Source organism: Numida meleagris, chromosome 6, assembly GCF_002078875.1.
Source record: "Numida meleagris isolate 19003 breed g44 Domestic line chromosome 6, NumMel1.0, whole genome shotgun sequence".
NCBI classification, from domain to species: domain Eukaryota; kingdom Metazoa; phylum Chordata; class Aves; order Galliformes; family Numididae; genus Numida; species Numida meleagris.
In genome coordinates, this window is record NC_034414.1 from 31,649,151 (window position 1) to 31,674,409 (window position 25,259).

Here is a 25,259-nt window from a genome sequence, read left to right on the forward strand (position 1 = left end):
TACTTAATGGTGACTTTCTAGCTGCTTTCCTTCTCTCAAACCTCCCAATTTATTGGGATGCTATACAGTATGAAAGTCTATATTTTTTTCTTTCTACCTTATTTTTTCTCTTTGCCTCTTACCAGCAAAAAGAATTCAGTCTAGTTTCTTCATTTTATGAGAACACTTTAACTGAGCCTAAGAGATGTGATAGTTCCAACAGAGTAAGAATTAGCAAGTGATTGCTTAGATATCTACAGAGGTTTGTAACAATCTACTGCTTTTTACGCCCAAATTTAACCCTCTTTTCTGAGATATAAAGATAGACCCCATAACAGAGGATCCAGGCAAACTTCTCTTTCAATCCTTTTTAGTATGACAAATCCTCTAAAGAATGAGTTCCTTCTTGAATCACAGATCACTTCTCACTCTTCCCAGGCTTCAGTCTTTGCAGTCTAACCTGTGTGTGATAGTAGTACAACGCATGCTATGTCACTCTTCTTCATACAATTGACTCACTTAATAGATTTTTAAGAGTGGGAACACTGAACAAGTGATATGTGTTTAGGACTCTAATTTCCAGAAAAAAAATCTGATTCTTAGCAGAATGTTTAAAAAGAAGTCTCTTGTGGCCAAAGTTTGATAATTATTTAACATCTAGGGACGTATCTTTGTAACTACATGCTGCAAGAGACTCATGAGATTGCTTTGAGCAATTTAGTACATTTGATGTCGGAGTGCACCACTGCACAATGCCAACAGCCTGGCTCCCAAAAGCGGAACAGCAGCTTTAATGAAGCACTGTTCTCGAAGTAATCAACCCTGTCCATCACTGTACTGCTCCAGGTGTAAAACTGTGCTCAGATGCCTATGTTTCTTAAGTTGTGCAGCTGACATGGTCTGTGGCAGCTTAGGGATCTCTGGCTAAGGCCTCACTGAGTCAAGCAGTCATTCCCCAGACGACTGCAAACAAATCAGACTGAAGTGCACAAGGGTGCAGCGATTTTGGCTAAAAGACAAAATGGAAGTGAAAGCCCTCAAAGATGAAAAATGTATGAGAGAAAAAGGTGCAATGTGAATCTAAGAAGAGAGAAGAAAGAGAACAAAGGTGACTCCAGCAGCATCTCGATATGTCAGGTTCCAACAGAGAATACTGTATCATATAGAGCATGCCTCTCCCTGTTTCTGTACCTATTGCACGGAGGACCCACATACAAGAACTCCTTGCCTTTTATGGTTACCTTTCCTCTCTCTTCTCTCCTCTTCCTCCTCTCATTTAAATGTAAACTTTTTAGGCTAGGATCTCTGTATTAAAAAAATGGCTTATGGAACACTTGGAAAACCACTATGATGTATCTATAACGAACATGACTAAAACAAACAAAAGAAATAAATAACAGTTTCCAAAGCTTATCTTTGGATAAAAATGTACTAAAACAACTGTGACATTTTACTGTATCTAACAAGTAATGGATTGATAAAAAAAAAAAATTAGTTAAGTAAAGCAATGTGCTTTTTGCAAATTTCAAGCACCTGATGACATATTATTTTCATATCTTTAGGATATATTTAGCATCAGAAGTTCATACTGAGACTGTTTAGAATTTTGAAGGTCAATAAGCCTTTTACTATTACACTTTTACTGTGTGTGTGTGTCACAATTACAAAAACTTCTGTGCTACATAATTTTGTCAAGATTCATTGAAGAAATAGCTCAGAGTGCATAACAATCCTTAAAATATCTCACTAGTATTGCCTAATAGAGTATTTCCTGCCCTTTGCTTCAAGTGCGTTTCCATGACAGACAACACTTTGTCAGACTGCCCCTCTGCCACACAGCAACAAAATGTAATGGATTGCTGGTGGGAAGGTTCAACTTCTACTGCCATACTACTAGCATCCCCCTCAGATATCACAGGCCAACATAATAAAATAGGAGGCATTACCTTCTGAGCAACCATTGTAGCAATAACCTGAAGAGTGACTATATGAAAATGGTATTGCAAATAGTGCTGTCCTTTTCCTATTTCCGTGGTAATGCCTAATAAATTTTCAAAAAAAATACAAGGAGGAAAAGGGATTTATCTTAATGCAAGCTGGATGAGAGAATAGTTTGGGAATGCCTATTATGATTTTTGCACGACTTATAAATACATTCAGATAAAGTCACTACGCATGGAGGAGTCCACTTATTCACTACAGAACTAATTTGAATCAAAAACTTCTTTCAAAATCAATGAATTCAGTTCCTGACACTTTAGATTGCATCTTAGAATACACTTCTAAGGAAGTCGCTGGAGCTACAGCTATACTACTAATCCAACTAGAGATGAGGATGAGTTTGAGCACATGCTGAAAGCATACTTCTTTCCACGGTTTCAGCTTATATCAGTGAGCATTCTCCTATCATTGTCTAAAGACAGTTCAGGAGAGACCAGCACTGTTCCCCACAGATAATGAAAATGAGAATAATATTCTGTAGCTTAGTCTCAAAAACAAAGAATGAACATAACCTGGGCTCAGAGCATGACAAAGTACTAAAACCAAGAATAAATAAAACCTGAAAAATATGTAAGATGTAATATTACACTAAAACAACTAAATTTTTACAATTTTTTAAGTAATGCAATGTCCAAACTTCCTAAACCAGACCTCCTAGGGGCAGCTGCCTGATGTTACACATCTACCACTACTAAGAAGTCTGACATGGTCAACATTGTAACTCCACTTCAGGGGTGCTGTTAGATTATCCCTCTTCACCAGCTCACCTACACCTACCAACCCTAACATCTTAGCAGTGCTCTCCTGGACTCACCACAGTTTATCCACTCAGAGAGGCTATGGATATTATGGAGATTCACTAGACAAAGACATAGGTCACCGCATTTATTTTGGCATTAGTCTTACTTTGAGCGAGAGCTTGAACTTGGTTTCCCACCAACCCTTTCATTACCATATGGCTCGCAGCAAGTCCAAATATTTACTAATGCAAATTAAAATTACTTTGCTTTTTAGACAAAACAAGTTAATTAGTTAGGTCACAGTAAGAAAACCAGATACTCACTGTATGTATTGATCACCTAAACATTTGGGTAAAAAGCAGCAAGGCTTATGGTCTTTAGCATCAGTACGAAAAAGTGTTAGAGAATAATCCCAAGCTGATTAAGCTGATACTTGAGTGACACCTAACCTCTGAAACCTTTTGTGTATTCATATATTTTTAACTACAATCTCTTTATTAAAGAGGAAACCCACGTCTCTTATCTCTTCAGAACACCTCAATTTAATATGGTCAAAGAATTGAATCAAATAAAGCTCTTTTACTGATTTTAAGGGCATGAAAATATGCCCATTTATCTTTGTTTAGTTTAAGCAACTGCACCTTGTATTATGCAAAAGCAGACAATTATATTTCCTGTGAATTCCCTACTGAGAGACAAAAAAAAAGAGAAATTCTTCCCCAAAATGTTCTCATTGGCAAAATTTTGATCAAGAAAATGCTACTAAAAATGTACAAGTATAAAAAAACCTAATAATATTTCCTGTAACTTCATGAATATTAAGTAACAAAATGTACTAAATTCTTCCAAAAGTTGCTTCTATTTAATTACTAAACCATATTCTCATAGAAGCAACATAAATATATAGAGTTCAGCCTCTCTCAGTTCTTATAAGTATTACATTATATATATATTGTATTATTGCATATAACTATTTATAGAAATGTGCAATTCAGTTGGAAATCTTTCACCTTAGATCTTAAGAAATGGCATTTGAGCAACATAAAGGATTCTCATTTTTGTACTGAATGTGTGCAATTTTACAAGAAAATATTAATGTCAGTAAAATTTGATTTGTGATTTAAAAATATTTCTTCTGGAAGTTTTAAAATAAATAAATAAATGGTTGTAAGCCCAGGATCCAGCTACAACAGTGGAGGGAGCAATAGAAATATTTACATAGCTGAGTCAGTAAAGCAAGTTTGAAAAATTGCACAGGTGTAAAAGAACAAATGTGTTTATTATACAGGGCTTTGTGTTATAGAGCAGCATAGACTACTGTTAAAAAAAAAAAAGTATACCCTCATTTTTCATGTGTAGTATTTACAATCAAGTCTTTATATGAAATCTTCAAACACTCTGATCTGAGAAGTCAAGACAAGGTCACCCTGAAAGTGTACATTCACAAGTTAAGGTATGAGAGAACTTCTGCTTCTTAGGCAAAAATCTGTAATTTTAAAATTACCTTGTCCTACACATTCACTTGTTCACATCTTATTTGTTCATTTTAGATCAAAAGATGGCTTTTTTTTTTTTTTTTTGCTTTTGTTATGTGAAAGATCAGTAACTTGCAAAAGGGGGTTTCTGATTCCTGATTTAGACTAGTAAGTGTTATTTTACTACTAAAAATTGTTGCGTTTAAGTGTATTGTATCAACATCCCACAGAGTAACAATAAGGGACAGAAAGCAGAAATTCCCTAAAGGTGAGGAAAGTTGGAAATTGTGAAAAAAGAACAGAAGATGAGAAGAAGTTACATAATAAAGCTGCAGAAAAGACAAGTAAGAAAGCATACAAGCATCATTTGAAGACAAGAGTATGGAGGAACACAATGGTTGACTTAGATTAAAATGTAACTACTATAAAATGTATTTTTGCTTAGTACCTGACAGGAATGAAAGGTCTACAAGAAGAATGTAGGGGAAATGCTGATAAATAGTCAACATGATTTAGTCTGCTTTAACCTTGTGTCTATGGAAAAGCACTAATACATGAAGAAACAGCTGACAACTTGTTGCCTTTCTGTCACAGTTCTGGCAAGATCACTTGCTTTGACATAGACTGCCATAAAAAACCACACCTTTTCACAAGTAGGTGTTCTGCTTTTTCACATTACCTAATTAAAAAAATACATGGCTATCAGATAATTCACAAATATACTAAATATGAAATAGTGAAATCATTTTTCCTTCTTGGCTGCAAGAAAGAAGGAAGATGAACATTCCTGGGGGAAAAAAAGAAGAAATCTATAACAAAAAAATAAATACCAAGGTAATACTTAAGTACCTTAATCTTGAAATAGGTACAAGTGTTGTCCTTTAGTAATGTAGAATGAGATCCTTGAAAACACTAAGATGTCTTTCAGAGGAGCATGCTTTGACTCTTTTTTTTTTTTTTAATAATGTTACAAGATCCTTGCATAAGTAATCCCACTGAAATCAAAGGAATTAAAAATAAATTGGACTTTTTATCAGTATCTTTAAGAGTTTTAGAGATCCAAAATACAGCATCATAATTTTATGTAGAAAAGAAAAAAAGAGACCAAATCACATATGTAATGAAAATATTGCATAAAAGGTGCTGAAAGCCCATCCAGTGCAAGTGCAGACACATGGGATATGTCTGTGTGAACAGTGACATTTTCAAGTAAATATCCTTTCAAAAAACTCTAATTATTAAAAGAAAACACCCTAATAATAATAAAAAAATAACGCACTGCTCTCTATGTTAGGAAGTGGATAGATTGCGAAGAGCTATGTCTGAGACGCAGCCACCATCAGGTTGAGAGCTTGTGAGCTAAAATCAAGGATTGGTCCAGTAAAGGAGATCTAGTGGTTGGGGTCTGTTAAAGGCCACCTGATCAGGGGGAGCCTATTGACGAGGCCTTCTTGCTCCAGCTGCAGGAAGTGTTACACTTGCAGGCTCTTGTCCTGATGGGGGATTTCAACCACCTGGATATCTGCTGGGATAGCAGCATGGTGGGTGGCAGACAATCCAGGAGATTCCTGGAGTCTGTTGAGGATAGCTTCCTGGTCCAGGTATTAGATGGACCGACCCAAGGTGAAGCCCTACTGGACCTCTTGCTCACCAATGTGGAGAAGAGCATTAGAGAGATTAAGATTGGAGACAGCCTGTGCTGTAGTGACCATGTCCTGGTGGAGTTTGTGATCTTGAAGAATGCAGGCCTGGCAAAAAGCAGAGTCAGGACCCTGATCTTTGGGAGAGCAAAATTCTGGCTGCTCAAGGGATTGCTGGATTGGATCCCCTGGGAAACCATCCTTAAGGGCATGGATACAGAACAGAGCTGGCAGCTCTTTGAGGACACACTTCTGAGAGCACAACGGCTCTCCGTCCCTCAGCAGGAGAAGGTGAGTAGGGGAGGCAGGTGACTGATGTGGCTGAGCAAGGATCTGCAGCTTAAACTGAGGGAAAACTGGGAAATGTACAGGAAGTGGAAGCAGGGTTGTGTAGCCTGGGAGCAATACAGGGCCGTTGTCAGCCTGTGTAGGATTAGGAAAGCCAAGGTACAGATGGAGCTGAACTTGGAGAGGGGTGTGAAAGATACCAAGAAGGGGTACTACAGGTACATAGGCAGGAGTAGACAGGCCAAGGAGAGTGTTCCCTCTCAGATAAAAGGTAATGGACAGTTGGCTTCCTCAGACATAAAAAAGCTGAGGTACTCAGTGAGTGTTTTGCCTCAGTCTTCTCTGGTGATCAGGCTTCCCATGTCTGCCAGGACCCTGAACCTCTAGGTGAGGGTGTGGGGAGCAGATTCCATCCCACTGCAACAGTGGAACAGGTCCAAGACCTTCTCATGCAACTGAATGTATGTAAGTCCATGGGGCCAGATGACATCCATTCCAGGATTCTGAGAGAGATGGCTGATGTGGTTGCCAAGCCATTCTCAATTGTATTTGAAAAATCATGGCTGCCAGGTGAAGTCCCCAGTGACTGGAAAAAGGGAAACATTACTCCCATTTTTAAGAAAGGGAGAAAGGAAGACCCGTGGAACTACAGGCCAGTGAGCCTCACCTCTGTGCCTGGGAAGATCATGGAGCAGACCCCTCTAGAAGCTATGTTAATGCACATAGAAGACAAAGAGGTGATCCAAGACAGCCAACATGGCTTCACCAAGGACAGATCATGCCTGACCAATCTGGTGGCCCTCTATGATGGAGTGACGGCATCAGTGGACAGGGGAAGGGTGACGGATGTCATCTTCCCAGACTTCTGCAAAGCCTTTGACAGGGTCCCTCACCACATCCTTCTCTCTAAATTGGAGAGGTATGGATTTGAAGGATGGACTGTTTGGTGGATTAAAAACTGGTTGGCTGGACACAGCCAAATGGTTCTAATTAATGGTTCTATGTCAGGATGGAGGCCGGTCACAAGCGGTGTCCCTCAGGGGTTGGTCATGGGACTGGTGCTCTTCAACATCTTCATCAGTGACATAGACGATGTCATCGAGTGCACCCTCAGCAAGTTTGCAGATGACACCAAGCTGAGCAGTGCAGTCCATACATTGGAGGGAAGAGAAATAATCCAGAGGGACCTGGACAGGCTGGAGAAGTGGGCCCATGAGAACCTAATGAGGTTCAACGAGGTCAAATGCAAGGTGCTGCACTTGGGCCAAGGCAATCCTACGTATTTATACAAACTGGGGAAAGATCTACTTGAGAGTAGCCCTGCAGCGAAGGACTTGGGGCTCCTGGTGGACGGGAAGCTGGACATGAGCCAGCAGTGCGCACGCTTGCAGCCCAAAAGGCCAACTATGTTCTGGGCTGCATTAAAAGAGGAGTGGCCAGCAGGGAGAGGGAGGCGATTGTCCCCCTCTACTCAGCTCTTGTGAGGCCCCATCTGGAGTACTGTGTCCAGGCCTGGGGCCCCCAGCGCAAGAAAGCTCCTAGAACAGGTCCAGAGGTGGGCTACTAAGATGATCAGAGGGCTGGAGCACCTCTCCTATGAAGAAAGATTGAGGAAACTGGGCTTATTTTGCTTGGAGAAGAGAAGGCTCCGGGGAGACCTCATTGTGGCCTTCCATTACTTGAAGGGAGCGTATAAACAGGAGAGTGTACAACTGTTTACATGGGTGGATAGTGATAGGACAAGGGGGAATGGTTTTAAACTAAGACAGCAGAGGTTTAGGTTAGATATTAGGAGGAAGTTTTTCACACAGAGGGTGGTGACACGCTGGAACAGGTTGCCCAAGGAGGTTGTAGATGCCCCATCCCTGGAAGCATTCAAGGCCAGGCTGGACATGGCTCTGAGCAGCCTGGTCTAGTGGTTGGCAACCCTGCACTCAGCAGGGGGGTTGAATCTCGATGATCTTTGAGGTCCCTTTCAACCCAGGCCATTCAGTGATTCTATGATTATTGATTCTGATTTGCTAATTTGCAGAGATGCTATATTTCTAATTTCTTCCATTGCTTTTCCAGTGCCTAAAGATATAGACAAATATCTTGGTCCATACAGTGCACTTGATGGTTTTACACACCTGTCAGCATCCTAGCCTCTGATTGTGTTCTTCAGCCAGACATGAAGTAGGTATTTATTTACTTTATCATTTTTATGTTTACAGTTAATTTTTCATTCAGCTGATTAATAGGAACAAGAAATGCTTGAGTTCTCCTCTTGGCCTTGACATACTGCAAATATATCCACTCATCTGTTTTTAATCTCCCTTGAAGGAATGCTATGAAGAATAGTCACAACTTATAAAATACTTTACAAATAGAAACACAAAAAGAAAATAATCTAGTGAATGAGACATGGGAATAGGAACTAAGTTGGAATGAAGATTTTCAGTCACCCATCAGAGCCACAAACTGTACATTAAAGATAAAAAAAAAAAAAAACCTAGTTAAAAACTCTTAAAGATAATTAACAGATTAAATTGATTCAGTTCAACAGATGTGTTTAGTGGATATGATCACAAACTGAAGAATGTATGAATGCCCACAAATTGCTGCTTCATTTTCCACCAGTAGGACTTGCTTTTCACTAATCATTCTGAATTAGTCCTTCCATATTAATCTTGATTCTCTCCTTCCTATAATGTTTTAGCTACTAAAGCCAGCAATGGCTCTCCCCAGTGATCCATCCATCCTTCAAAGCAAAGTGTTGTCTCCAACAGTAGAGAAGCCCTATCCCTGATCCCAAGGCAAACACAGGTGAGGTGAGGGCAGGGCTAGCATGTGTGCTGCTGTTATCCTCTGACTACATACAGAGAAATCATAAAGAAAACATTGCTATTTACCCACTACAGCAGATTCTTTTTATTATCCTTTCTTCAAACTCCTCTGTATCAGCTGCATAACTGAACTCATCTAGTCACCCCTTTGAACGATCCACTGTGTTATCTGATTTTGGTAATTTACTTCCCCAGGTTGTTTAGTGACTTCTCAGTGAGCATGCTATATTTTAGCCATTTGCTACACTGGTGGTTTCTGCTTTAAGCTTAAAAACTTCAAAGAAACAAGGATGCAATCATAACTCATATGTATATAGCTAAGACACGATCCTGCAAAGCCCTCCTCAGCTAATCTCTGAGTCCACGGTACCACAAAGGTTATGATTAGGATTTGGGTGCCAGCTTCACGCCTGGACATTCTGGCAGCTCTGAATGATTATGTTTTTATTAGTGCAAGCCCAGCTCAGATCCAGAAATTCATGCTTCTCTGACCAAGTTCCCCAAAGAATTTTATTTCAGAAATTTTCTTATAGTTTGACTTAGAATGACTAGTTTTCCCACACTCCCAATAAATGCATAATAAAGAAGGCAGCAATGCCTCATTTTAACATCTTAGTGGCTTGAGGCTAGGAAGTAGGAGACCTAGATTTCACTCCTTCTCATGGAGAGTGGGATGAATGCCTTTCCCTGGGAAGAGACCTGATTCTGATCACTCTCAAAGGATTCCTGTTTTTGACATGAAATACTAATTAGAAGGAATACATTTACTGGTTTAAAATCAGTGAAAGTATGGGAACTGTAGGCACTTGGTACCCCTTCAACAAAAATGGCAAAATATTTTCAAAAATTGTCTCTGATTTTTCATATCCTGTTTCACCAAATGATATTTGGTTTTAGTCATGCCACCTACCTGTGAGTTCCTAATAAACTTCAGCTGGAGTGGATAAATGCCTATGAAAACATCAGACAGAGGATATTTTTGTTTAGCCTTTTCCTCAACTTCTGAAAATATTGTCCTTCACGTTTCCTCATGACCTACCGCCCGTAAACCGTTGACACCTCAATTATTCTGTGCATTCATTCAAGAAATGAGGTAAAATGTTTTGAACTCATAAAAAGACTTTCAGAGCTCCAGAAATGAGGAATGAAAATAAAACTAATAAGCAGAAAAACCAAAGCTAGCAGAATTTACCAGTTAAGAGAAAGGAAAATACAACAAGCAGTGCAAAGCTTAAAAACAGTCACCACAGTTCTTTTGTTTTGTGGAATTTAAAGGCCCAGGCTCCCAAATGCAAGCAGGGGAAAATAACTGTGAGGGAAGAATTAACAAATGCAGCCTTCGATACCACGAAGAATCTTCCTGCTTTGAAGGAAGGTTATTCTTCTGTATGTCATATACAGCCAGTATACCTCAGTACTGCAGAAACTAAATTTTAGAAACCATTTAATTCAAAGGCTGAAATAATCTAATGTTCAAGTTTTGAGGACTTTGATGTATCACATTTTCTCAACAGACTGCCTTAACATATGCATATCGTCTTAAGCTTCTATACTGGATGCAGCACTAGGAAAACTAATTTGACTTTTCTCTGCACCTGTGCAGTATTTGTCCTTCATTCAAATTGTAATATTTATTGCTCAACCATACGCTAAAATACTGTAGAAATCTCATTACTGCTATTAGTTAGAATTCCATAAGAAGGAAACCCACAAAAAATATGTAATAGAATATTGACTCATATTTAAATTCTGCTTTTGCATACTAATAATTAATGTAACAGAGTGAGAAGTTGAGTAAAAGGTTTATCTATAAAATTATTAAAAATGACCATATTATGCCTAGAAGCTACTAGTGAAAATGCACCCAGCCATAGCTATCTATACTGTAGTTGCACTGGCTAAAGTGGAAGTGACATATTAATGTGGCCCATTTACTTTATGCTGTAGACTTCTCTGAAAGAGGAACTGTGAGGGGACTGAGATAAAACAGTAATGGAACATAATAAAAATGAAGACGTTGATACTGAGAAACTAATGGCAATTTTGTATCTCTGCTGTGGTTAAGTACGCTACTATTAATTACTACTATTTTTTATTTCTTCAACATAGTAAGTATTTTAGTAATACTCAGTAACTCATACCTAAAAAAGAAAGATGAAAGGGCATCTCATGCCATTGTAAACACACATTTATCAGTAAAAATATATATATGTAAATTAATAAACTTTCAGTTGCTTTTGTCTTTCTGTAGTTTTATTTAATATACAGTAATGAGGGTATTAATATCTTCTCAGTGCAACTAAGTACCCACTGAAACACAGAGGCGCAGTCCAATATTCAACTCTATATATGCAGAACTAGCTATTTATAGATCTGAATTTTTTGTTTTATAAAATGTGAGTATCTCTTTAATGATGGCTTTTGCTAATTAGGGACCCTTAAATCTTTGCTGAAGTCCAGAATCAAAGTATACTCATTCCAGAGTTAACTTCAGAGCTGCAACATAGATGGTAATTACAACAGAAATACTTTAAAGTAACGTATCCTGTGCACCCACTAAACAGCATATATTTTGATTGTTCTTAATATAGAAACAAATACAAATGCAACAACTAAAAATACAAAATGTAATTCAAGAATTGTCTGTAGTTCTTTCAGTTATCACACCTCCATTTGTTATTACCATCTTCAAGCTTTATCCATACAGTAATTAAAAATGATTTTCCCCATTCTGTTGACAAGTCTTCAATTTTGATATGACAACTCTTGTTTCATAATGAGGTGAAAGGATACTACTGGTAGAGAAAAATGGGCTTCTCTGCTGGCTAATGACTGTCAAATATTATACTCCTCTGAACACACTGTCTCTTTGGGGGTAAAATAGTCATATGGGGTTCCAAATGTGTGCTGGCATGTTTATTTTTATAATAAAAACAATCACAATGTAAAGTGACTTTCTCCAAAACTAAAAAAAGATAGAAGACTCTTTCTTGTCTCTCACAAGACTATTCCATTAACTTAGGTTCTAAAAGGAGCCATGAACTAAAACCACAAACAGAGAATTATCTTTTCAGCATCTTCGCTGCCCAGTTAGGAAAGGGAGGATAAAGCCTGATGAAAGTTATGTCCTGTGTTTTGAAGGATAAAGCTCCTGATTGGAGGTTAAGCATCCATCTGCGTCATTTACAAGGTACATATGTAAAATCTGGATTGTTTATTTTAAACAGTATTTTCTTGGCTCTAACTGGTGTTAATTTTCTGCTGCTTCCTTCCCAGTTTGGTATGTAAAAATCAACACAACTGTCATCTCACACTAGCAACTGCTTTAGACGACCTAGCTTAATTTTTGTAATATACCAGCTGCAGACAGAAGCTTTCACGTCATCATTGGCTAGCCTAAAAGTACTTTTAGGTGGTTCCTGAAGTAAAAGATGAAATCCAGTTTACAGTGTCTTTGTGCCACCCAAAACTCTTAGAGAGGACTTCCACTATGGAAAGACTTTCCATGCTCAGGCCTTTGGAAATACACACCTTAAGTTAGACGCTGATTCGTTTCCTGTAGATTTCTATACACAGGCAGTTGTGTGCTGCTGAGGGGCACTATTATTTAAGCTTTGCTCCAGGGACTTCCTGTCCCTGAATTCTGTAGTAGGGAAGAAGTGCTGATTTTTGTGCGCTTAGGTGTATGATGTTGCTGTTGTTGTTTGTTTTGGTTTTTTTGGCTTTTTTGGCTTGCTTTGTTTTTCTCAGGAGTTTAGATTTCTCCCTGTTTTTAAACAAATCCTTGGGGAAAAAAAGCTTACGTTAATGACTGATAAATGTCTAGAAAAGGAAGTAGAGACCCACAGAATCTAGTTTTCCGGGTAGTTAAATGCCCCCGAGTCTAGAGCATTAAAGAATCTGAAGTCTAGATATACGAACAAGGGGAAGTGAAATGTATTCTTTGCATAATTTCATAAGGAAAATGATGTTCTCATAAGGACTGTTAGAGATTATCTAATTCTGTAAGCCTTAATTTATCAGCTGTTTCATTGCCACAGAGTACACAGTGACAACCACAGCAATAAAAGAGAAAACCAAGAGCTTTGAGTCCTTGTTTCTCTATTTGCTTTCAATAATAATTCAGGATTCATGTCAAAATAATGATAAGTATTCCCACAAAGATGAACTATTAGTAATGGGCCTTTGTTTCTTAGTTTCTTACCACATCAAAAAAGGATAAGAAGTATTTTAATTGTTTTATTAAATATTCATTTTGATGGATGTGAAAAATATTAGAAACAAAAATATATTATACAAATTAGTTTATATCTTGCTTTGACTCAAGACATATCCAGCCATAAACCACAGTCCCTCTTGATTAATATCTCAGTAGTGTTTATTACTCTTCAACTGCTACTTCAGTGTTTATTCTGTTCGTTATACTGTTTCCTTTATTGCTGTAGTGTTTATTGTTCTTCTGTGTAATTTTAACCTTTGATGTTTTATCTACAGCTCTGCTATTAAATCCATTCTTTTGTTAAATATGGATTCCATCTTCCTCGTATACTGCTGAATTTTTCAAAGCTTTAACATGAAAATATCTTAATATTGATTGACAGCATGAAGTCAGAAGAGTTAAGCAGCCTTGGAAACAGCTTTTTGCTCTCTAGCTACAGAGACTTTCTTGGACAAACTATTTCTGTCACTAACTTCTCCACATTATTCTTCTGTCTCAGAGCAGCTGTATGATTGAAGCTGTCGGTGGCAATCTTAAAGACAGGGGAGTACATGCCTTTTTTTCCCCCCCCATATAAAGAAGCTGTGTCTAGAAAGATACCTAGCTATAGACAGGCTACAGTTCAGTGTAATCCATATAGTGTCTTGGACAAAAATATGTTAGTGGATCTTTCTATTTATAAAAGCTCTCTTTTTCTCTGATGAGGAAGCCCCATATATGTGTTGTGAAGCTTAAGTTAGCAGAGAGATTTTCTGTAGATTCTTCTGGAGCCGTTCTGTTTCTAGAAGCAGAAAACGCATCTTTTTCTCTGAGTGACATGTCTGGTTACTTCAACAAAGGAATTTAACCATTTTACATTCTGAAATACTATTCAGATATCCACATATTAAGATATCCAGCCACAAATATATGCAGCCAAGATAATAGTACCTAGAAATAGTAAATTCCCCAAGTATGTGTTTGTATGAACGCACGGTACATTCAAAGTATACAGGCCATACCAATAGGGTAGAGAGAACTGAAAAGTCTCTTAAAGATCATCAAATGGAAGTCCATTGCTTCACTTTGACTAAAGTATGTGGGAGAGTTCTGGATATCTCAGAATACAGACTAAAGCTTTTAGAGATATTTTCAATTGAATGAATCAATTATGAAAACAGATATGTAAAACGAAACAGGTAGTAATATATGCTTTCAAAAGGTAGAAAAGATACATTTACAATAATTGACATACCAGTATTAAAGGGAATACTTATTAACTTCACATGGTACCTAAGCAGGCAGCCTGATACTTTATTCTTTACTTTACCCTCTCAGAGAGGTCAGGAGAAGAAATTACAAAATAATAGCAGAAGAGAAGAAACAGAAGGAACAACAATTTGTGTACGTCAATAATTTCATCCACTAATTTTATTAGTTACACTATTTTACCTCCTTTCAAATGATTCAAAGTCACATTATTACCAGTATCAAGAAAAAGAGACGGAACTTCAGATTTGTAGTATATTTCATACTTGTTTTTCCTTTCTGAGACCAGATATTACATTTCCTATAAACTTAGAAGTTGTTAACATTTTACAGTCACTCCAAGGAAACTACATTTTGTCCTCAGACTCCTCGTTTCTAAAGTTAAAACTGTATTAGATATATAGTTTAGAGTAGCAGTGGGTTTCAAAGCGAGTCTTCTGCTCGTATAAATGCTTTGATCATCTCCAGTCACCATGTGCTTGCTTGGTAAACATTGTGATTTTGCTGTGAATGGCTTAAGATCCTTCCTGGGGAAGCTAAACCAGTATCTCTTATCCAACAACACTCTAGGCAGCCTCCAAGTCAAGTGTGCGGGATGCAATACCACAGGTTCTTCCAGTTGAACCCAGCACTTTTTCTTTTCAGAAAACCAACTGTGTACCAAAGACGTTTGTTCCAGCAACTAGACAAAATGTTATCTGATGTAAACTCCTTGAACCAAATATAACAAAGATGTGAAGGTCTTAGCAGCATTCACATGAATCTACTGATTAATTTGTAATGTACCCAGCTACCTGCTAGCATAGAAACAGCCTGCTCCAGATCTTAAAGAAATTCCCTTTCAAATTCCACTGAAGTGCTTCCCTGTGTTAAGTGTTATTGTGTTGAACTAAGATATGTCACAAGAAACAAAACAGCTTTTGCTAATCAATTCTACTCTCAAAAAGAGTCAAATCAATACAGCTGCATTTCAGATTGCATTTCTTGTATCCTCTTCAGCTTGACACAGACTTATTTTTATGACTTCTGATTTTAAATATCACTTTTGAAATACAGTTTAGGTAGTACTATTTCATACTGCTTTCACCTACTTATCTATCTACTGTAAATACAAGTCTAGGTGATAACTGGTGAAGATTCAAACATACGTTTATCCAGATTGGATTTCAGCTTCTCTCTCAGTTGCTAACACCTTTTTACTAGTGACCTCTTCTAGCAGATGTCGTTCTGTTGTAAGCAGCAAACACAAAACAAGCAAAGCTTGTATTTCAAAACAGGAGCACCAGAATAATGTTTGATGTTTGGTGCTCTTTCTAACTGAACATGTGTTTGGAGGGTGTTGCATAGTAAAAAAAAAAATGTTTTGTAACTTCTTATTTCTCATATCACGACCTTTTCAAAATACATTTGAACGGCATTTTCAGATTTTGTAAGAAAAAAATGAAAAATCACAAAATGCAAAATTATCTTTACATTAAAAGTGTGTATTTGAGTTCCTATTAGGGATCACATTTCCTTAAGTCACCAGTATGGTATTGCCTTCAATATTACTAATATTTGACAGCACTGAGATGAAATGCTTATGCTTTCTAAGCAAGAGAAACTTTTCCAAATAGAAAGACAACATGACCCAGAGTTCTGTTATTTTTTAAGTAGGCTAGATTTTTTATGGGCAAGTGGTGTAGGTCATATCATCATATAGCACTCGAAAACCAGTGGTCTGAGTTCTCACATATTCAGTGTATGAGGGGGGGTTCTAATTCACAAATACGTCTTGATTCAGAAGTGAAAATTTTTTGCTCTGGGACGTGTGTGAGTTTTCCCACTTCTCTGTCAGATCTTCCTCACAGATGACTACACGCTTTCAACCCTACATTGAGCATGCACAGTTGCTTAAACCCCAGAACTGGAAAGTAGTCCTAATCAAGACTAACGTACTTTGACATAAAAGTATTTGAACTTCAGTGCTACAACCATGGTGTGAGCTGATGGGCTGTCTTTTACAGTGGAAGCAGAAATGTCGTGGGAATGGGAAACACTACAGTCATCCCAAGTCATTATAGTCAGATGCTACCCAACTTTTACTAGCAGTTGTTGTAGTGTGGCAGCATTCCTGGATGCCAGTCAGAGACTGGGATAACCATGGCCAATCAGTACAAAAGCAGGACCCAAGGAATTGGCATCCCAAGTTATGCAAAATGCCAATATTACAGAGATGCAGGCTTTCCCCACTGCAGTTCTTAGCTGTCAAGCCTCCAGACCAAAGATGAGTATTAATATATTTAAACAATTCCAAAAATTTCTGCACGTCACAGGTACACATTACACTCTTTCCATAGCATAGCACAACCTATAGAAGTATCAACAGTATCCTTGAGCACATTATTGTAAAGATTAGAAAAACACTTCATCCAAAAAGGTAGGCTCTATGACTTTAAATGATATACTTTAAAACTTTTATCAAGTGAAAAATGGAATTCATCTTTAATTTTGAGGTCTGTTTTATGAAGGCCTCCTTATGCTCTATTTTTGGAGACTTATTGTTTTTAATACCACTAGGATAGAAATAGAGTGCTTACACATATACACACACACGCACATATGTATAGTACTCTTACTTCACAGTATCAAAAAGCCTTAAAAGAGCTATATCTACGCATTTAATTGCAGTGATGTTCAATCTGTCCTAGAAATGCTCCCTGGGAATTACCTGAGCAAACAGTAAGGAATAGTACAGGTTGAGATGAGTGAGGGAGAAGCAGCACAACAGAAGGAAGAACGTGGACTGCGCTCTCAACTTTTGCAATCTGTGATGATGTGAGAACTGAATCTCAGTGCTTCTTATCCTCTCCCATGTGAAGAGAAGCATGTTAATTCAAACCACTCGAAGTAATTCAACAATGGTCTGTTTGGCTCTCTGCTGAAATGGACTAGCAGTGCTCATGTAAGCAGACAGACTGTCTCAGGCTGTGATAACAACCGAGAACCAATTTCTGAGAATTACTCCCAGTTACAAATTAACTAGATCTAGATAGAGAGATTAGGCATGGAAATATAGGCTGTACATAAATGATGAGGCACAATGAGGAAAGTATGTTTGAACATGCTAGTGAGAATGCAGCAAAAACACATTGGTTAGCACTCAGCTGACAAAGGCATGGTCACAGAATCTCTGATCACAACACTTAAAAAAAAAAAAAGTCTTGGTAAGATTCTGCAGGATGAGACATCATATCATCATTCCAAACCCCTCTTACTAAGAACCTGTTATTGGACATAACACTATGAGCAGAGAATAAAAAAGCCTTTCCTAAGCAGATGACTCTTCCGGTATTACAGTAGAAATGTAGATGTGTTAAGATCTCTTTGCAAGAAGGAAAACAATTGGAAATAATTACAAATATAAGGACTCAACTGAAATAGAGTTATATCCAAGGACCTAGTCATTTTCAAAGCAGAAAATATTATCAGATAAAGATTACTATAATTCATCAGAGGTTTGAGAACCTTTTTGTATGAAGAGGAAGTTGTTTATATACACAATTAAGATATTCAGATACTTGAGTAGAGCTCAAAAATTTTGTGCCAGAAGGTCAGCAACACTAGGAATTCAATTAAACCTCTCAAACTATTCCTCTATTATTAGAAATCTATTCTTTACAATGAACAAAGTGTGATACCATCGAGCCAGCGATGGAAAATATTAGCTTTCTTGTGAGTTTTCTTCACTTTTTCTTATATAAGAGAAAATTTGATAAGCTTCGTCTTTAGCTTTGAAATTATTGGTCCTATATCCTTTCTTCCATTTCCAGTTACATTTTAGAGTACTTGAAGATTGTTGTAGACTTACCAAGATTAAATTTTACTAAAACGTATCTGCCCAGTTTATTCCATTTTCCTGCAGCTTGCTTTCAAGGTGTGGCTTTAGACTTACTTTATCATTACCATGGGAAAGCATCTAACAGAATACACATTAACTCACTTAACCTTAGGTGACTCTATTTATTGCTCTTGCAGAATATCTGTACTTCTATGTTTCCAGCTTTGAGATTAGCAGGATGCTTTTTGCTGGTGTGCATCTTTCACCCATACACCTTAAACATTTTCCTTCCTTTAGGGGAAATCACGGCCTGTACAGCATAGCCAGTAAAGAGAGGAGTGCTCAAAATAACGGAATTGTATTAAAATAAAAAGTAATTTCACAGAGTAGATTTTAAGTCTCATTTTAAATGAAAGTAGTGCACACTTAATACACCCAGAGAGTTATAACACAGTCTCTTCTTCCACTATTTTAATTTTTAGCTTTCATGCATTAGTAAATAAGTCAGAACATTTGTGCCTTTTTTCACTGAGATGCCTACAAAATGCATAGTCTGTCTGCCAATATTGTAAAGTGATTTTCATTGTGTTTTATGGAACTGTTAGATATGTTGGATGAAATCATGGTTTCCTTTGAAGTTAAGGAAAGCATTACTGTAGACTTAATGAGACTGAGATTTCTTTTATGTTCAAAGTTAGGCAATGTTTTCACTTTCTTTTTTATTAAAATGTACCTCAGAAAGTTGAAAAGTAAGTCAGTGCTTTCATTGTTGTATCCACAACATCTAAAAGTTTAAAAATGTCAATAATTCAAAAATTCCCATAAATGGCTTTGAATGCTAAACACAAAGTTAGTCTTAACTTCACATGAATTCTGTCTTCAATAAAGTGCTTCCTATTGGCAGCAAGTCTGAGCTGGATTAACAAACCCTTATAAAATGTTTGACAGAATTTACTTAAAGCTACAATTCATCTTTTTATGGCTTGCGTACACCATGAAATTAAAAATGCATCAGGATTTGTGATAAAATATTCCAAATGATTAGAAAAAAGACAGAAGAGTTCAAATTCTTTACTGAAGTCTATCAGCTTTAAGATTAGTTTCTAAGAAGATAATTCATTTTCTATAGACTTATTTCTCTGGTTTTTTTCTGCATGGCATTTCCATAGGACATCGGAGAACACAGATAAGAACTATAAGAAATATCAATACTCAATTATATCTTCTGATAACTGGAATTTATAAATACTTTAAAAATAAAGGTGGCATTTTTGAAGAAATGACTTTCCATTCCATGATATTTTAAGAGGTCTTTGTTCTACAAACATGTTTAGACAAAGTCAGAGGTCATTTTTGAACAGATATTTTCTTAAATGAAAGCTGAAAAGCATTTATTTAATTAGAAGATCAACTATTTTATAAGAGATGGGCCTATGTTGAATTCATCAGTTCAGATCCAGATCTGAAAGAAACATTGGTTAAGCCTCTTTTGGATGGAAAACCAGGATTAGCCAGGTTAATTTGCTTTACACTTCTTATTGAGTCTTTGTATCTGGAAGACAAAGTCATAGTGTCATAGTTGATGCTGAAATAATTACACAAGAATGGAAGATGGTAGAACAAGTATTTGACACTTCAATGCAATAATTTTCCTCATTATTGAATAGTTATAAGAAATACAGAAATCTAGCAATCTGACACCCTGTAAGAAAAATATGCAATAGCTAATCTGAGAGTCCTGAATGCTTGAAGTATTCACTGACATCTAGAAACACATCTGCATAGTAAAATGGATAATTCCAGGATGCCTTTGCCAAGTGTTTCTCCAGAAGCAGACTTCCCTGAGTGGATGCCTACTGATAAACAGCTCATTATCTCGTTAACAGTCTCAGTTCCTCAGGTCTCCATTTTCTGTTGTCTGAGAGCACTAGAGAGAAGAATATTTAAATTCTTGTGTTATGTAGAAAACAAAATGCTAAAAAGATGATTACATTTTATTATAAACACCCAAAACACTTATTTAAGATGTTAATCAAACATGCACTAAGTACAGAAACTCAGCCTTTGCTTTTACTGTATATCACATCAATCTCCTATTTTTTTTATCTGATTTGTCTACTTACATTCTGAATTATACAGAAATATACATATGTATATTTCATATACATATGTATCTGTAATGTAAAAATCAATCCACTTATCCCTTTTGGAAAAAGAGTTAAATGGAATCCTATATCCAGCTCAGAGACGCAATTAATGACTTACTTATTCATTGCTGTATCTTAAAAACAGAGGCAATGGATTCCTGCGCCTCTCCTTATGCATAGATTTTAGCATAGGATTAATGCCTACACATAGTGGCCTGTACTACAGGCCTGTATGGGGTTTCCAATACATATCAACTCCACTGGGTCAAAAAAACCCCTATATTTCCTTTCATTTTGCACTTTGCAAACCAGTAAGTTTTCTTCCTTTTTTGTTTTCCTTCTCCTTTCTTGAAACCAAGTCTTTCTGGTTTAATTTTTTTTTTTTTTTGAGTCATCTCACAAGTTTTGTTTCTGCATTTAAAGCAAGAATTGAACATTTTTGACCGTTTGTTTACTTAAGTATCTGTGGGAATCTTGGAGCCATGTACTGTATTATAGGTTACCAGAATAATAACGTAATAACTTCCAAACAGCATTCAAGTTGCTTTACTTATTCTAATAAAAAAGAACAAAAGATTTTTAAAAGCAGGATATGTCTGACATTATCAAGGTCCCTTATATGGAGTTACAGGGAATGGAAGTAGATACAATCAATTTATCATGAAAGGACCTTGCTCTGCAGTATACAGAGTATGGAGAATTTGTTCAGTATGCAGCAGTATAATGAAGTAGTGAGAGACAGATTATGCTTTCAGTTTTATTCATATTATGCATAAGAATTCAAAATTCATTCTTTGGAGGATAAGCATTCTAAATCACCTGTAAAACATTTGCCTTATCTTTCAACATTAAAGCAGTGGTAGAAGTACTGCTGAGTTCTAAGAAAAAAATTAACAAGCTTAGGAAATCAGTTTAGTGTTCTGCAAGTCTTTCAGTGAAATGTTAACTTTTTATACACAGAAGTGTTTGTGAGCACTTAGGCCTAGAAAAGCAAATCCACCTCCCCCTCCTAACACCAAATTTTATTTTATTTTTTTTTAACTGAGTAGAAAATATGTAGAAGAAAATGCAACTATATATACTTCTGACAGCTCAAATGATACATAAATATAAGGGCTGACAAGGGTTGGTTTGTCATTGTAGTTCACTTCGATCAACTCTACATGGTTCTGTAGGACAATGAAATTCAATGCACTTATAATTTCCAAAAAAGTGAGCTCAGATTCTTTTAAAAGCATTTCTATGTGAAAACGGATCATTTACATGCCAAAAGCACTTTTAATGTGACATATTTAGCACATGTATTATTGAGAACGAAAGCTGCTTGAACTTAGTGAATTTTAAAGTCTATAAAATGGCACCCCGCTGAGCAGAAAGGTAGCTGTTCAGTGAATTTCTCAGTTATGTGATTATTTTGAATAATAGACTAGTACATAACTTTTTACAAAATTAAAGGTATGACATTTGCTTTAGTTCAGTCCTCTAAATTGCACTTTAGTACATAAAGAATGGGCTGATGTATGAATTTGTTGATTCTCCAAGCAATTTTACTGATTTTTTTAAGGAATAGTTTTATATTTTATCTATTGAGTAACACGTCAAACAGTTATCTTTGTAGACTTAATGAGCATTCATGTGCAACTTAACACATTTGAAGAAGAGTCCGGAACCTCAAAAATAAACCCATTGTGTACTACCTGAATTTACCCATACCTGTATGCTAGCTTGATGAAAAGTCCTAACACATACAAAGCTTAATTAAGAGGAACATTGCAATGTACAGAGACCTAAACTCATTTAATTTAACTCAGGTTCACTTTGACTCGATTAAACACTATCGAAACTTTACCATCAGGGAATTATACAGTGCTATCTGCTTTCATACAAGAAGGAACCAGAAGGAGAATAAACTTATCTTCCAATTTTTTGTAATATTGCTAGTCAGGAACAACATTAAGCCTACGAAGATACAGAATACAAAACAAATCCTCCATGCACAATACATAAAATTGTAAATAAATAATGTAAAAAAAAGTGTATATTATTTTCTGATTTGACTTTGTACAAAAGCTAAAGGTCGCAATTTCTCTCCCCACACAAGCTACTTTCAGTTGAAAAACACCATCTTTAACAGTGATGCTGTACCTACTAGCACTGGCATCATATAGACCACTGATAAAAGAAGTTACCTGCACCAATAAGCCACATTACTTTTATCACCAGAGACTAAAAAGTTTAATCATGACTACCTACAGTATAATACAGCACATGGCCCCAGTTAAAGCAAAACAATTACAAGACTTTTTACACTTAAGCATGGGCTTAAGCACCTTGTGGAATTTGGGTCTATGAAACACGATCCAGAGGATGAAGTGAGCATTTGTGAAAGATATTCAGGACACTTTCTAACTGTAATTAGCATGTTCACACTATGTGTACAGCAATACACAAATAAGGTGGTTGCAAGGAGTACAAGATAACCCTTTCTTTCAGGGATCATTGTTCTTTTAACTTAAACACCAATAACAAACAAGCACACACCATACATTGACTTACTCAGAGCAATTAAGCTGAGAACAAGTCTCCAGTGATTTGTAAAATCCCTGCTCTCGGTATCAAAAATCCTCCTCTACCAACACAAACACATTGTGCAAATATTTCTTGCACCTTCAAACAACTCATGGGTTAAGAAAGAGAACAGTAAAACTAACTTAGAAAGAATATTCCAACAGTTCCCCCTTTAATAACCTTAAATAGAATGCTTACATAAAAGATACACAGACCTATAATATTAAATGTCATTAGTTTGATCTTAAGCAGTACGTGATATCCTGAACTTGGATCACTTCCTTTCCTTCTAAACTTCATGTCAATAGTGATGGGATCGAGGAATTATATTTCCTTTTGACTTCAAATCTGATGTAAAAGCAGACTGCTATGACAAACAATAGAAAAATGGAAATGAAGATTCAAGGGCCAAATTAACCCAAAAATTTATCATAAAGGGAATGAATATCTGCTACATACAGAAGCAAAAAGAAAGTGATTGAAAATTTTGCGGAATTCTCACTGCAGACTGCTGTCTTTTGGTTAGTGTGCACTTAGAAAGGCAAAAAGTCTTACATGTTGGTTGGGATGCATCACTTCATGAATACACATCCTCAGGAGTGTAGGTGCTTTGCCAGGTATTTTGTGCCTCAGTTCATAGCGTGGACAGCTGCATCACAAATTAAATAAAATGAACTCACTAATTGCAAGAAAAAGCTACCTTGACATATTCTTCTTAAAAAAAAATCTAGTTTTTAAAAATTTAACAAGTATGACAGTAAAGCAAAAGAGCTTAAAACAGGCCCCCAATTCACTTCTGAAACATTGTTTTGATGGATTGCTGAGATCACTCCCCATTCCTCATATCCTGTAGTAATCCAACAGTTACTAATCTAGACAAATATTAGTAGGGGAAAAAAATGTTTTTAGCAGACATGCGGCAAGGTTTTAATTTGTAGCTGATAATTTGCTACTGGAAGCTTACCCTGATTAGTCTTCTTATGGCACTAACAGTTTTTGAGGTAGTGTGAATTACCTACTGTGTATGTTTTTACCACCCATTCAGGGATGAAAATGAGTTACAACCTAGGCCTCAATTAAAGCTCGAAATAAGAAAACCTAAAACTTCTTTTATGTCCTCACTTCTAAAGAATAGAATTACTTGCTTCTGATATTACTGGAATTGTAATTCACACTCCTGGAAATCCAGCAATGGATCTTTCAACCCTTTTCAATGAAGCACATTTCAGCTGTTACCCAATTATGCTGCCTTTGCTCCAAGTCAAATAATCATCCAACAGCTGTGAATTGAAACAGATTCCATTTGTGAAAATGAATGGTGTATTTACCTGGTAATGCAGAAAGTTTTTAAGTGTTACTCTAGCTGTCATGTAGAAATTAGGATATTATTGCTTGTTCTATTAATTCTCATTTATGGGAAACTGATTTGTAGGTTGGCTTCATCGGAGTGATACAGTTGGCTTTCCTATCAGCATTCTATGCAAACCATGCCATAGACTTTACAATGAGTACTGAATTGCCCATAATCTAAAGTATCTGTCTTAAAGGAATCATGAGGGGAATCATCATTTCTCAAAGTGGAATCCATATTATCCTCTGTAGACTGGTACTTAATAGTTCACTAATCTTAACTGATCGCCTTCCCGTAGAATGATGGAAACTATACAGAACTAATGAATACAAATAACAAAAAGACATATTCCCCCTTACCTAAGAGCTTAAGTTTTCTATTAACTCTTCGCAAATATTGTTAAGCTATTTTGGGGCACGTATTCTCATAAATAGACAGACAAAGCATATGTCTCTGCTACCCAGCAAATTAATATTTAAATTTCTTGCAAACTTCCCCAATAGTATGGAGCCTTATTTTAGGTTTCATTAATAATATTTTTAAGGAAAGGAAAAGTGGGACAATATAATGGAAAAGATAACTGGATTAATTTTATTCTGTCCCTGTTCATAGGTTCCCAAAGATTATTTGAGACAGTAACAATAAACAATAACACAACTGGTAGATGTTAAGGATAGCTAAGGAGGTTGTGGATTCTCATTCTCTGGAGATCTTCAAAACCCACCTGGACACCTACCTGTGCAGCCAGCCGTAGGGAGCCTGCTTTGCAAGGGGGTTTGACTTGATCTCTAGAAGTCCCTTCCAACCTACAATTCTGTGATTCTGTGATTTTTCAACATAGTCACCACCATTAGCTGGGCATTTTCACCAGTGATGAGCAAGAGCTAGCACATCAAGCTCATAAAAATCAGCAGCAGCTGAGGAGACCCATGATTTCACAGCTGCTATGACAACGTCC

The 25,259-nt window shown here is 36.6% G+C and overlaps 1 long non-coding RNA gene across 1 annotated transcript in view; it reads right to left on the reverse strand.

Moving 5' to 3' along the window:
* Window positions 16,876-25,259, reverse strand: part of LOC110402163 — a 29,331-nt gene continuing 20,947 nt past the window's right edge. The window contains exons 2-3 of the long non-coding RNA XR_002440948.1: window positions 23,506-23,599; window positions 16,876-20,162 (exon numbers count right to left, since the gene is read on the reverse strand). This is a non-coding gene — a long non-coding RNA (uncharacterized LOC110402163). The remainder of the gene's footprint in view (window positions 20,163-23,505; window positions 23,600-25,259) is intronic.